At 41.6% G+C, this 14,649-nt stretch overlaps 1 protein-coding gene across 8 annotated transcripts in view; it reads right to left on the bottom strand.

Moving 5' to 3' along the window:
• TRAF7 (TNF receptor associated factor 7) overlaps window positions 1–14,649 on the bottom strand; it is a 1,047,901-nt gene that overhangs the window by 28,488 nt on the left and 1,004,764 nt on the right. The window lies entirely within an intron of this gene.

The following is a 14,649-nucleotide window of genomic DNA, read 5'->3' as shown; positions in this document are numbered from 1 at the left end:
GAGTAGATGGCTGAATCCCTCATAGTCCAAGACCATAATTAACTACCATTCCTTTACCTAGCAGCCCAGTGGCTCACAATATACACTGACAGATTCATATTCTTCATGACTGTACCCTCCTTCCTTACATCTCATTCATTTATTCTTTCCTCCAGCCTCTCATTTCAACTGTCTGATTTGTCTAAGCCTGTTATCCTGTGAAGATACACTAGAATTTACTTACTGCCTCAGCCACCATGGCTCTTATCCTGCTCAATCCCTCATTCCCTCATAGGGTGGCATTCCTCCTCCTACTGTAGCTCACATTTGTTGTTCTGCTTTCTGTAGACTGATACTTCATCTCTGCATTCTCTGTCATTCCTGAATAACCTGCACCAGCCTCCTCAAGCCCTACCCCCTCGTCATTTGCTTATGTTTCTATGACATCACTGATGGTTATATCTATACCACCTTCTTATTCTGCAATACTTCTTCCCCTTCGGTCTTACTTTAAGGGTATGATTAGTTAAAATATGCCCTGGTCCATTCTGGGCTAAATATGCATGATCTCTCCCTCCTCAGCCCAACAATCCTACTAGTCCTTTATCCCTTTTCCATTACCACAGTCAGTTGTTATACTCTCCAAAATCCTCTCCTTCCTCAGTGTGCTGGTTGCTAGGACAATTAAAATGTTAGAGAATGTTACTTTCTTCTCCCTGCCACTTCCCTGATAATGCCTGCTACCACATCAGCTGTATCCTCTGACAGATCACAGATTCTTATATGTGACCACCCTTCCCAGTTTATAACTACTTTGGTCACCTACACCCATATCCAACTCAAAATCTCAGGTACAGTTTTATACAGTCTCTTCTCCCTTGCCAAGACTGTAAATCTTCCAGTTTGCTAGCCTGCAATCACTGAAAGTCTCTTGTCTCTCCCCACAACTGCACTTAATGCCTTCAATTTCTTGGATAGCTTTAATGATTTTGATCTGCAAGTCATACAGTAAAAAGTTCTTCCAGACTGTTCTCAGTAGGAATATATACCTCATGGAGTTTAGACTACATCAACTGTATCTGTGTACTATTTGTTAAGCCTCCTAAAATGACATAGCATCAGTACTGGGGAAATATCTGCCAGTACTGGACAAATGTATCTGCATATCTGAAGAAATAATTTATTTTAAGATTTTCTGTGTTTAGAACTAAAGAGGATAACTTTCAGTGGACACACCGCTGAACTGCAGCCTCCTGGAATGTTTATTCTAAATGGAATCCTGGCAAAAATCTGGAATCTTTGGATCTTGCAGCTTAATTTAATGTTTTTTTTTTTAACCAAGAAACATTTTGATTAAATTATCACATATGACTAAGGCAATCATACATTTCTATAAATGAAAAAAAAAACACATTGACATGATTTTAATTGCAAACATACGTCACTTAAAATCTGTTTGGTCACTGTCAGTCAAACATCACATAGTTCATTCATATCCTGCCTTCTTTTAAACCTCATTCCTCCTCTGCATGTACTGTTCCCAAAATTCCATTTTTTTCTATGTAATTTACTCTTACCCTTTTCTAAAGATCTCAGTTCTGCTTGTTTTATCTCTGTTACTACATTCACTTCTGCTAATAAAGTTGATTTAGACTTTGATTCCCATTTTCTAGTAATTGCTTTTTGTCAGCCATCATAATTAGACTCAATAGGGTCTTACTATGTCTAGATAATTCCGATTCTGAATCACAGCTCAAAAAAATGAAATAATTTCCTTAGTTACACCAATTTGCTTCACCCAGTCTCTCTGACAGTGCAGTCTGCGGGGAATCTTTACAAAGTCTGTCAACTCACTACACTCCCAGAATATATGCTCCCAATCTCGCAACATTTGATGTCTACCTGAGTAAAAATTGTTTGGAGTCTACTTGGGGTATAAAAATACCCATGTAAACACTTCCAAGCAAAGATCCTAAATCTTCTAGACTTTGTTGCATATTTGGAAGAAGTACAGATATCCCGCCCATTGATTCTTTGTGAATTGCTTATCCAACCTTTCTTCCCAATCCTTTCTAGCCTCCTCTGATTGACTCTTACAGTTATCATGTAAGATTTTGTATACTCTACTAAGTATTCCTTTTTTAACAGCAGCTTCTCTTCTAGATTCTACTAAAAACTCTACCAGTGCCGATCTTTCACTTAGGATACACCCTTATTTCTTTATCTTTGCCTATACTCTGGTATGAATCCTTGATAGGAAAGGCACTCGATAGCCTGTAGTCCAATTAAATTATTGGCCTCTTTTTATTCTATTACCTTTCCTTCTCTAATTATTTGCTCTCAATACAAAGGTTCTTTTACCAGTTTTTCTCCAATAAATTCCAGCCCTCTCTTGCCTACCATCTGTATCCCCAATTGCAGTCACCCCTACTGGCAGAATATCCTTTCTCCATTCCTATGTTGGCTTAGTTCTTAGTAAAATTTCCGCTACTTTATGAATATAATATTTTGTATCCTGTTTGTTATTTTCCATAAGGATCTGCATCCAAAATCCCAGTCTCTCCTTGGTTCTTGAGCTTCCCCCCTGTTTCATCATCATCTCTTTCCACTTTGAATTATAGGTTTCTGCTTGTGCTATGTATAGAAGCCTTAACCGTGTAGCTCTGAAATATACCTTCAAATTGGCTAATCCCAAATTGCCTTGATTAATTGGAAGAATCAGCTTATCCCACCTAAATCTTGCCATCTTTCCCACTCAGAAAAAATTCTTCAGCTCTTCATTAATTGCTATCCACAACTTCTCCTCTGGTTGCTAAAAACTAAAGTGACTAAAACATTTCAACTGTTTCTTTCTATCCATATCCATATAAAAGAGCTTCCAATTTTTCAGTTTTTGTATGATCTTTTTAGTCTCTTCCCACATATTGTTAGCTGCCACACCAGAATCCCTTTTAATCCATACTCCTAAGTACTTAATTTTATCATGTCCCCATAAATATGGATATTGCTGAACCAATTTGTGTGTGGGTAAATCATTTATAGCTATTGCCTTTGTTTTAGCTTCATTAATTTTGTATCCCAAAAAGGTTTGAAACTGCCTAAAAATGTTCCACAACACTGAAATGTCCTCTTCTGGTTTTATTAGGTATAAAATGTCATCTGCAAAAAATAAAGCCAGCTTTTTTTGACTACCATACCAATTATATCCTTGAACTTCTGAGTTTCTTATTTTCTTTGCCAATCATTCTAAATATAGTGCAAATAACAAAGTGGAAAGGGGACACCCCAGCTTGGTTCATCTGCTGAAACAGAAATTATCAGAGAGGAACCCACCAACTGTAATTTTGGCCTTCTATCCCTCACATATCCTCCTAATCAAACTTACAGTTTTATCAGGGAATGCAGCTTAATTTAATGCTTATCTACACATGGATTAGCAGAGATGAAAGAAAGGGTTCAATGTGCTGTATTATTGCATGTTGGTGTGCAATAAAGCATAACGGCATTAAACTCGACAATGTTCCTTGAGGAAGAGAAAATAAGTAGTAACACAGATAAAAATCAATTGCCAGCCCAATTAAAAAATTACCATTTATCAGACATTTGCTCTTCACAAGAGTAGAGAGTTCTACAGAAAAAGAAGTTATGTACTCATCATTAATGTTCCATCTGTGTTGTCAATTTTCATTCTTCCACAACTGTTTGGTTCAGATCCGATCCTCAGATCCAGCTCAGCTGCTTCTTCCAGACTGTAGAACACTTGAATGCTCGAGCTCCTCCATTTACCCATAATGCCCTAGTCACCCCACATACCTCAGATCTAGTTTGCTTCCCACAGACCTACAGAGCAGTGAAAAATAACGAATGAATGGAATCTGGTGCTCAAACAAGGAACAGAGGCTCCTAAAATATCTTTTGATCTTTCCAGGAGTAAAGCAGGGAGGGAAGATCAGAAAGAATGAAAATGGACAACACAGATGGAATGTTATGGTGAGTACATAACATTTTTATCTGATGTTGTCATTTTCATTCATTCCTCAACTGTTGGGACAGAGTCCCCAGCTACCTAAATCCTGCGAGGTCTCTAAGGAAGGATATTCTTGAGCACAGCTGAGCCAAAGACTGCTCTTCCCCTAGAGACCATATCCAATTTGTAATGAGCAACAAAAGTATGAGGATTAGCCCAAGTTGCAGCTACACAAATATCATGCAAGAAAGTTCTAGATAAAAAGGCTGAAGAAGTTGCTATAGACCTAGTGTAATGGGCTTATGTGGTTTTGGTAAAGGAAAACCTACTTTTTCATAAACAAAGGTAATACAATCAGTCAATCATTTAGCCAAAGTCGCTTTGGAAAATGGTTGGGCTAATTTTGACTCAGAAAACAAAACAAATAATTGTTCAGATTAACTCAAATCTTTGTTTCTCTGAAGGCAGAAATGTAACTATCTGTGAGCATCCAACAAGTGTAATATATATTCTCCTTTGTTTGAGAAATTTGGAAAGAAGTCTAGAAGGTTGATAACCTAATTAATATTAGATTCTAAACTCCACCTTGGGTAGAAAGGAAGGATTGTTCCATAAAAAAACACTATCCTTGTGAAAATTTAAATAAGGAGGTTTAGAAGAGAGCCTGAACTTCAGACACTCTTCTGGCAGAAGTAATAGCAACTAAGAAACTAGTCTTTCAGGTTAAAAAATTTAGTTCAGAATTAGTTGATGGTTCAAAGGGGATTGTGTTAAGGCCTGAAGAACAACATTTAAATCCCAAGGAGGAGTAAGATCCTAGAAGTCTAATTAAATGTATTCCTCTTAGAAAGGCTTTGCAAACTTGGATGAAGCTCAGGTCAAGTTATTTACTCCTGCATGAAAGTTGGAAATGGCTGCTAATTGTACTCTTGACAGTTGAGTAGCTAGGCCCTTCAATGAAAATTGTAGCTAAAAAATCAAGAACCTTAGAAATAGGTGCTGAAAATGGACCTAAATTTTTTTATGTATCCAAAAAACAAATCTTTTCCATTTACTTTTGCAAACTTTTCTAGTGGAAGCTTTGTAGGATCATAGAATGTGACAGACAGGGGAGGAGAGCCTAGGTTGTATAGCAATCAATGGAACTGGAGAAACCATTAGGTCAACTTGGGGCCTGAAATCTCTGGATGAATTATGTCTGTTGGATACGACAGCAGGTCTGGAGTTGGATCCAGAATCCATGACAGATGTAGAAGATGAGGGCAAAGGAAGTGAAAAACAGATCTGACAAGGCCAGTAAGGGGCTGTGAAGATAACTGTGTTCTTCAATCGAGATGCCTTCTGATGAAATTTGGGAATGAGGGGTACTGTGGTTTTGGTAGGAGAATAGAGGGCCAAGCATGAAATACAGCATCCCTCATGGACTCCAGAATCAGAGCAAAGAACCTGCTGCACTTGTTGTTGAGGGGAGATGCAAAAAGACTGCAATATGGATAGCTCCATCAATGGAAAATCCTCTGTCACCTTCATGTTGAGAAACCACTCGTGAGGCATTAGAATACACCTGCTTAACTTGTCTGCAATTAAGTTGGACTTCCCCAGGATGTGCATTGCTGTCAGAAAGAGACTGGATGAGGTTGCCCATTGCCATACATACGCTTACATCTTCTCGACAAAGAGGGTAAGATCTGGTTCCCCATTGTTTGCTGGTATACCAGAACACCAACATATTGTCGGTCTGAACTGCAATAGTCCCATTTGGGAGAGTGTCTTGGAAGGCCTGCAACACTAAGAGGAGAGTTTTCATCTTTAGGACATGTATAGGCCATGTGTGTAGGCCTCTTCAGGGGACCATGTGCTTCAGACTATCTTTCCCAAGAAATACCCCCCACCCAATCTGAGAGGCATCCATGATCACTGTAACTTTCAGTTGAGGGAGAACAAAGGGACACAGCCTTCTTGCATTTGACTGGAATGGATCCACTATAGAAGGTGATTTTTGCAAGCTAGGGTTATATTTTGATTCTACTGGATAATGGTTGTTGGAGAATAGATCACTGAGTTGCAATAGTCCACTGAAGGATTCTCATATGGTACCCTGCCAGCGGTACAAGGGTGATTGCTGCTGACATGGATCCCAATGCTTGGAGTAATAGATGAGCTGAAAGAGAAGCGCTGTGAATGATCTTTTTGACCTGGGACTGAACTGCTTGAATACGAGAGAGAGGGAGAGAAGCTATTTGAGTGACCATATTGAACAGAGCACTGATGAATTCCATAGTCTGAGTTGGATTGAGTTGAGATTTCTTAAAACTGACAGAAATCCCCAGACAACTGCACAGCTGGAGAAGTAGTCCCATGTTTGAATTAGCAGATGCCTTGTTGGAATGGTCAGGAGCCAGTCATCCAACTATAGAAACACTCTGAATCACCGCATTGTCAAGTGAGCTGCAACTACTTCCATGCACTTACTTGATAAACACCCTAGGGGCTGAGGTGAGACCAAAGGGCAGTGCTCTGAATTGATAATGCCTGCCTCCAAGCCAAAACCACAGATATTTTCTGGATCATCTGTTCATTTTGATGTGCTAGTACACATTCTGAAGCTATACTGAGCACATCCAGTTATCTTTGTGCAGAAACGACAAAATGGACTGAACCATGACTATTCAGAACTTTGTATGCTGAACCAATTGATTTAGGTTGCTGAGATACATTGGTCTCCAGTCCCGTCTGTTCTGGTACTAAAAAAATCTTGAATAAGTTCCAGATTCTATCTGGTCTGGGGAGCCCTCTTGGATCACTCTTTTCTAGCAACTTGTTTATTTCTAGTGCTGCTGTTTCCCTCTGGGTGGGTGGAACATCAGGGATTTTGTTTGATACTAGAAGGGGGTGAAAGAGAAAATGGTACTGTATAACCTCTGGATATCATCCTCTGCACCCATGAATCTTTTGTAATATCTAGCTAGGCTCTCTGGTGCAGGCATAAATTACCCCTGACTACCTCCAGAGATGGATAGTCAGGCCTCCATTCAGGAGTGCTGACAGGATCTGTCAGATAATGTATTCCTGGATCCCTGGTTATATGGACCACCTCTGCTGTGGGGATGGTGTCTTCCAACTGAGTCTCCCCCTCCCCCTGGGGGAACTGTCTCCATGTGGATCTTGAAAGGGACCCCAGGATTTTTTGAACCACATTTTTTGTCCACCTCGGTGGTTCCTAGAAAAGGTCTGTTGAGGGGTAAAACACATACACCAACAGCAGACAGGGTTTTTCTTTCCTGCTCACACCTAAAGAGTGTATCTTTAAGTTTGGGACCAAATAAGAAGGTTATGTCAAAGGGAGTACTGACAGAAGAAGAACTGAAGGGTTCCACAAAGTCACATATGTGCATTCAGGCATATCTTCTGATGGAAATGCCTGAAACCGCCACCCGTGATGTACCTTCAACTACGTGGGAGATGAGCCTCATGGATGAGTTTGAAATAGACTGAAGGGTAACCAACTGTGAGGAAATAGTACTCTACCTCAGAGGATATGGTCTCAGAGATAGCTTTGGAAAGTTTTTTGATCAAACCCATCTGGAGTCTCACAAAATGTGCCAAATAATTCAGCGACCTAAGGGTGAAGGTCACTAAAGCAAAGACATGCTTCCCAAACCTGTCCAGTGCCCCAGACTCCCTGTTAGTGGGATGGACAGAGGAACTTTGTTCTGCCAATTCCTTTTTAGTGGCCGCCTCTATGACTATGCATCAACGGTACTCCTTTACTCCAGTGTGGTTTATCCTTAGATGGTGTCAGGATCCTGTCTGGTCTCTTAGGGATTGGCTCAGTTGTATCTGGCTCCTTCTGCACCCATCGAGAGATTAAATCTATGAGCTCATCAGTAGGTGGAGTCACCCAAGAGGTAGATGGGCAAGCTCCAAAGGCCTCCAGGAACACCAACTCCTCTTGGGAAGGGTTATGGGGGACCGATCACCCCTTTGCTTTAGGAGTTCTAAGATGTCAACAAAGGAGACATCATCAGGTGGGGATCTAAGGGACCCTTCCCCTTCAAGTCTGTGTCCTCAGTAACAGACTCTTGTGGACAGTCTAAGTGCCTCTTTTTGCACTTCTTCCAGGGAACTTCCTCAGTGGGGTGCTCCTGGGCGGTATCGGAAGAGATAATGATACCCTGCTTGGTGGCCTGGAGACATGTTTGGGCTGGCTGTTCTGGTGGAATAGATCACGGAGGCTCTGGATGCAAAATCAAATGTGATCGGGGGGAGTTGAGCCAAGGAGGGTAAAAAAGTTGAAATACAGAAGGCCCTCTCCACTAACTTGAAGGCAGAATGCCTGGGAGTAGGAGAAATTGATGGATCCAACAAGGATCCCACCACCCCTGCAGGCAATCTACCAGAGGAGGGAGCTGCAACTGAGCAGTCTAGCTCTGAAGTTACAAGGGGTACAGACGGCTCTGACAACTTCAGAGATGAATCTAACACTCTGGAGCCAGCGCTGATGCTACAGCTCTGAGAGTTGTCTGGCACCGAAGAACTGATGGCTCCGAAACCAAATGTCGGATTAGAGAAGCAGCTAATATCGGAGGTGTAGTACTAATGAGGTTTTCCGGACCCAATGAGGTCTGAGCCTAAAGAACTCCCATTTGTATCTCCATCCTGAGGAACATCCTCATCATCCTGTCCACATCTGCATCGGATAGGTTCCTGGAAGATTGGATGGATGAGGCTGTGGACGAGGGTCTTGAGTGGCGAGTGGGAGTCTGCACCAAAAAAAGGTGATGGGAGCCGGGAAGTAATTAGCTCTGACAGTAATTGAGTAGAATGGATCAGGAATGATTTGTCAGATTTTCACCTATGTTCCAAAACTTTAGCTTGTTTCAGGGGCAGCTCTGTGGGCGGAGCCAAAGTAGAAGCTGATGTCCATTAAGGAGATCTCTTACAAGATTCCTTAGAAAAGGGAATCTCCTTTTCTCTCTAAATTTTAGGTGGTTTGAACCCCAAAAGCTGTAGATGGAGGTTTTGAAGACAGCAAGCCTCTTAAGTACTAGTTTATTTTTATGATCAATTAAAGCGCAGGAGTTAAATCTCTTGCAAATGTCACAGTCTGAATCCAAATGAGTTGGCCTTAAACAACAAACAGACTTGGAATGCGTGTCTGAATAAAGTATCTTGTGGCCACACACCACATATTTTTTAAACTCTGAAGGATTATAGGTATTTTTATTTAAATATTAGAAAGAATAGGGAAAAATTTTTTTTTTTTTTAAAGAAAGTGGGAATAAATTGAAATAACCAACACTAGTACACTGTTAAAAGGAAAGGAAGAGTACTAAAAAGGGACAGAATACCAGCTACGGTAAACAAGAATACTCTAAAAAGTAAAAGGATTAAGTTTACAAATTTTTATATAAAAAAGGTTAAAGGGAGGGAAAAAATAAAGGTATAATAATTATAATAAGAACAATAACTGTAAAAGTTATAGAAAGAATAGTTAAACTCACAGAAATTCAAAGGCTTACTCGCGAGTTTGCGATCTATGTCAGAACATAAATGAGATCTGGAGACTGGGGCATTATGGGTAAAAGGGAGGAGCTTGAGAGTCGGGTTCACATCCAATCCTTTGATCCAACAGTTGGGGAATTAATGAAAATGACAACATCAGATCTATAGATGTTTATGTTACTGATCTGAAGAAAAGAGTCGAACACTTTGAATTTGATGAACAGTATTATTCTCTAATATCAGAATATGATATAAGAAATAAAACATATGGTGGGATTCTAAAAGAAACAGACAATGTCTGCGTATTATTTGTTAAACCTCCTGACACAATTAATGCCCACTGTGGTTCTTAACTGCAAACTCCCTCCCATCCAGTTCCACCACCTCCAACCCTCGTAAGTGCACATGGTGGTATCATCCTTCCCTGTGCTGCATGTGTGTGCCCTTTCCCATCCTCCAGTACTCTTCACAGAAAGCTCTTCTACTGCTGTGTTCCTTTCATTTACCTGTGTGGCCTTCTCTGCACACTTCTCTAATGTTCTCAGTGTGGTGTTGGCTCCTGCATGTCTGGCTCTGGCTACATCTTGCCTTCCTCACTTGTCATGGTTATCTGCACCTGTACTTCCACCTTGGCCTCTTCCTTATCTCTTTCATGGCTGTATTTCCTGTTTTATATCTTTACTTTACTCTGTGCCACAACACTTATCTGGACTCATCTGGCAACCACTGCCCATCTCCTCCTGACTGACATATACCACATTGTTCTATCTGCAGACTTCATGATGTCTTCCTTTCTCATCTTACTAACCAATACGCTACCAAGTCTATCTCCCATATTCTCTCCTGAAGCTTCATTATTCTCCTACAAACCCCATGTCCTCTGCCACCCAAATAGTTCTTGAATCCAGCTGCTGCCCCACATGCTAAACATATCATTCATCTCTCTCTCTCACTTTCCTTCTCCAGCCTGACCTGGTCTCTTGAAGCTGTCCCATTAATGGATCTAGCCCTCTTTTTTTCCTTATTTATAAAATATACATATTTTAAAGCATATGTTTAGGCCTTTCTGCCTTAAGTGTTATTTCTTACTTGCTAAGCAATAGCCAGTCATAAGTTAGTAAGGAATGAAGAATAAAATGCAAGTTATTAATTTATACACCAGCAGCTGAGTCCTAACTAAGGCAAATTGCCCAATGAGATCAGTACACTGGACAACAAATTAAGATACAATAATTTCACACCTAATTCTGTTCAAACATTACAAAGAATTAAGATTTTACTTTTTACTGCTTAAGCCAGGGGTGGGCAAACTTTTTGATTCGTGGGCCACATTGAGTTCTAACATTTGACAAAGGGGCCGGAACAGGAGCAGATAGATGGCATGCTTTGAAAACATCACCTCATTGGGGGAAAAATACACATCTTGGGATATGGAGAAAACATGTGCTTTAATTTCCAATAAAAATGAAGAAAAGCATTAGAATAAAATCTCTGACTTCGAAATGAGTCTTTAAACACTGAAAATCAAATAAATGACCATTTTATTTTAAAGCACTGAAAGTTCTGTTATCCTTCAGGATATCACCATCACTCTCCTCCTGACTGTCTTTTTTCAAAACGGTAGGAGATGCAGATGTACTTGTCCTGTTCTTTATTCAATTTGTTTCCCCGGTGCCAAAAGTCAACAACGACCAGTGCAAGGACGAAACAGTTGCAGCAAGTCAGTCTGTGAAGTGTTATATTTGATCTGCGCGCACTGTTTATTTTAACAACGTCTATTAGTTCCACACGGCGAGTCACTGTCCGCCGTGATAAACTGATTTTCTCAAATTTGTCTTTGGTCTCCGGGCACAAAATACCTGCTGTCTCTACCATACATTCTTTTAAAAACTCGCCCTCAGACAGTGGTTTGCTAGCCTTTGCTATTTTGAATGAAAGCATAAAACTGGCCTTGGTACTTGACTCTTGAATGGCAGTTTGACGGTGAAAAAAACTTTGCTGAGCCTTCAAATTAGCTGCCACCTTCTCAGCAGCAGCATCCCGTTCTTTTGTTGAGAGCTTGCTAGCATAATTAGCGTGCTTTGTGGCAAAGTGACGGCTAATATTATACTCTTTAAAAACCGCCACAGTTTCTTGGCATATCAGGCAAACAGCAGATGATCGGTGTTCAGTGAAAAGATATTTAGTTGTCCACTCCTTATTGAACACTCGACATTCTCTGTCCACTTTCCTTTTCTTGGGTCCGCTCATCTTCATAGAGGGGAGGTGGGTTAAAGGGTAAAGTGCAAACGTGGAGTAATAGGCCTACGCTTCACCTCAACAAAGCCAGTATATCTAAAGTGCACTATCTAGTGAGGAAACATCAGAATTGCAGGGGAAATAAAACATTAACAAGGTTAATTTATTAAATTTTTTCAAGTTTGGCGGGCCGAATCAAAACGTTTAATGGGCCGCATGTGGCCCCCAGGCCGTAGTTTGCCCATGCCTGGCTTAAGCCTTATGCCAGATGTTTAGAAATGAAATAATAATAATAATGTGACTGTGAGTGAGTGTGTGTGTCTATATATCTCCATCCATCCACAACCCCATTTTTGCACATGGGGTCAGGGTGTCACTTCAACAGTGACAATCACCTAGAGCAAACGTTTACAACACCAGGTGGCTAACCCTGCTGTGGTAGTTCTTCCACACCACACACTCACATGCACACTGACAGCTATGGCTAACTTAGTGTGTCCAATCCATTTACTACATGTCTTTGGAATGTGGGAAGAAGCCCATGCGAACATAGGGAGGACATGCAGACACCACACAGATGGCACCCCAGCCGAGAATCGAACCAGGGAACCTCTTAATGTGAGGCAACAATGCTATCCGCTGTGCCAGTGTGCCGCCCCAATACATACATAATATATACATACATACACATCCCTAACTCTCTCTGCTATAACGCTGCTTCATACTTTAAACAGTCATCTCTAAAGTTAATGAAGAGTGATGAAAGTATTGGGCAAGGTTTGGCTCCAAGTCATTTAGCAGTGTTGACTAATGCGGCCAAAATACTCTGATCTATGCCACAGACCCATGTCGAACTGTGGGAGGGGTGTATATGCCCCTATTGTCCAGTGTGTGCCTGCCACAAAGCTCAAAGTCCAGCAGCCCTAGGTCAATGGTTGGCATCCAGTTGCCCAGCTTCTGTTACCTGGGACAGCTCTGTTGAGTGAAAGCTGGATATAAAACAAATTAACCTGCCAAACATGAGCTAAGAATTGCTATGCTCAATGTATGTTACTCACAGCACACAGCTTGAAAGTGGATGACATGATGATAAGGAGAAGGCTGGATATCCTTTGTATCTGGGAGACAGGATGGAACAGCAGTGCAGCAAAGTCACTTGGCTTGGGTTCAAGAGTCTACAACTCAGGAGGAGGACAGACTAGAAATAGTGTGGGAATTGTGGTGCAAGAGAAGCTTCAGAAAACAGCGAGGGATGTCATGGCAGTATTCATAATCTCAGCCTATGCCCCACAGCAGGGTTGTGACAGTGAAGAAAAGACTGCATTCAGACAACTGCAGTACCTACTAGATAAAGCAGGGCAACATGAATTGGTGTTGATAATGTGTGACCTGAATGGGTATACTGGGACAGACAGAACACACAAAATGAGGACTGCCTGTGTCCGGATGGGTGTGGCAACAGGAGTAAAGGAGAGGCCATTCTAGACTTCTGTCTAGCAAATGAATTGATGGTGGCCAACACATGGCTCAGCAAGTGAGACATTCACAACATCACATACAAGCGTGCTCAACATGCAACTCGGGTAGACTTCCTCCTAGTAAGGAAAGGGCACTCTTGTTGAATCAGCAGTCACAAAGTCATCCCCAGTAAAAGTCAGACAACAGAATAAACCACTTATTACAACATTCTGCTGTAAGCACTGGCCAGAGAAGGTTCTAAGGTAACAGAGACCAGGCTGAAGATCTGGAAGTTTACTGGAGAGAAAGTACAACAGTTCAAGGGCATTACTCAGGGTTCTAGCACCTCAATAAGAGGGGAAATGGGTGGAGTTGAAGAAAAACGGCAGCACCTCAAAACAGCATGTGTGAGAACTACAGAACAGATATACAGCCAAGCCAGGTATGGAAATAAGGTACACAAGGAAATCTGGTGGTGGAATGCAGAAGTTCAAGATATTGTTAAAAGAAAGGAGGAGTACAGGAAAAAATCGGGAATAGAAAAGATGGAGTAAGCAAGGAAGGAATACTGGTTGGCTAACAAAGAAGCTAAGGTAGGAGTTGCAGGTCCAGCTGTTGAATCTGGGAATCTTGAGGCAATGTTACAACTGCCTCATGTACACAAACAACCCTCTCCTCCTCCCAACAAATTCCAACACATGTGAGAGATGCAACCATATAGCCAAACTGGAGGCTAAGCTCTCTCAACTCAGTACTGGCCTAACCAGTCAGGAGGAGAAGAAAACCACACTCACTACAATTCCAGTCTCACATAGACCTACCACGACAGCAAACCAAACACATACACAAAAACATACTTGGAGGCCATAAATAAAAAACTGCCTAAGCAACAGAGACCTCCAAAGCAGACACCCAAGCAACCGCTACCCCAAAACAAAACACATGGAACACATAGCTCACAAAGCCAGTGTGCCGAACAGTCACAGCCCTTAAGGCTAAACAACACACCTGATACACTTGTAATAGGTGACTCTATTGTCAGACACACTGACGTCCTGCTCACCAGGCTGAACAAGGAGAAGGTCATGGAGAGCTGCCTGTCGGGCGCTAGGATCCGCCACATAACACAAGCACTCAGGTCACTCCAAGGCAAGTACAAATATGACTCAGTCATTGTCCATGCTGGTGTGAACGACCTGAGACATACCTCCCTGGACTACATGAAAAGAGACATAGAGGAGCTCTCTGAGCATGTAGCCCAGGCCGGTATGACCCTAACCTTGAGTAGCATCTTACCCTCACCAAGAATGATGCCACAATATGAAGACAAGATGGTCAATTTCAACAATTGGCTTAAGTATTGGTGTCATTCAAAGGGGATCCAATGCCTGTCAGCCTGGGATGACATGCTCGACAAGCCACGATGCTTTGCTAAGGACAGCTTGCACCTGTCACCCCTGGGCTTTCGGATATTGGCAAAGGCTCTTGTCACCCCCATACTG

This window comes from Protopterus annectens, chromosome 12.part0 (assembly GCF_019279795.1).
Source record: "Protopterus annectens isolate FY-2018-M chromosome 12.part0, PAN1.0, whole genome shotgun sequence".
NCBI classification, from domain to species: domain Eukaryota; kingdom Metazoa; phylum Chordata; order Ceratodontiformes; family Protopteridae; genus Protopterus; species Protopterus annectens.
The sequence above is the reverse complement of the archived record's forward strand: the minus strand, read 5'-3'. Positions and strand labels throughout refer to the sequence as shown.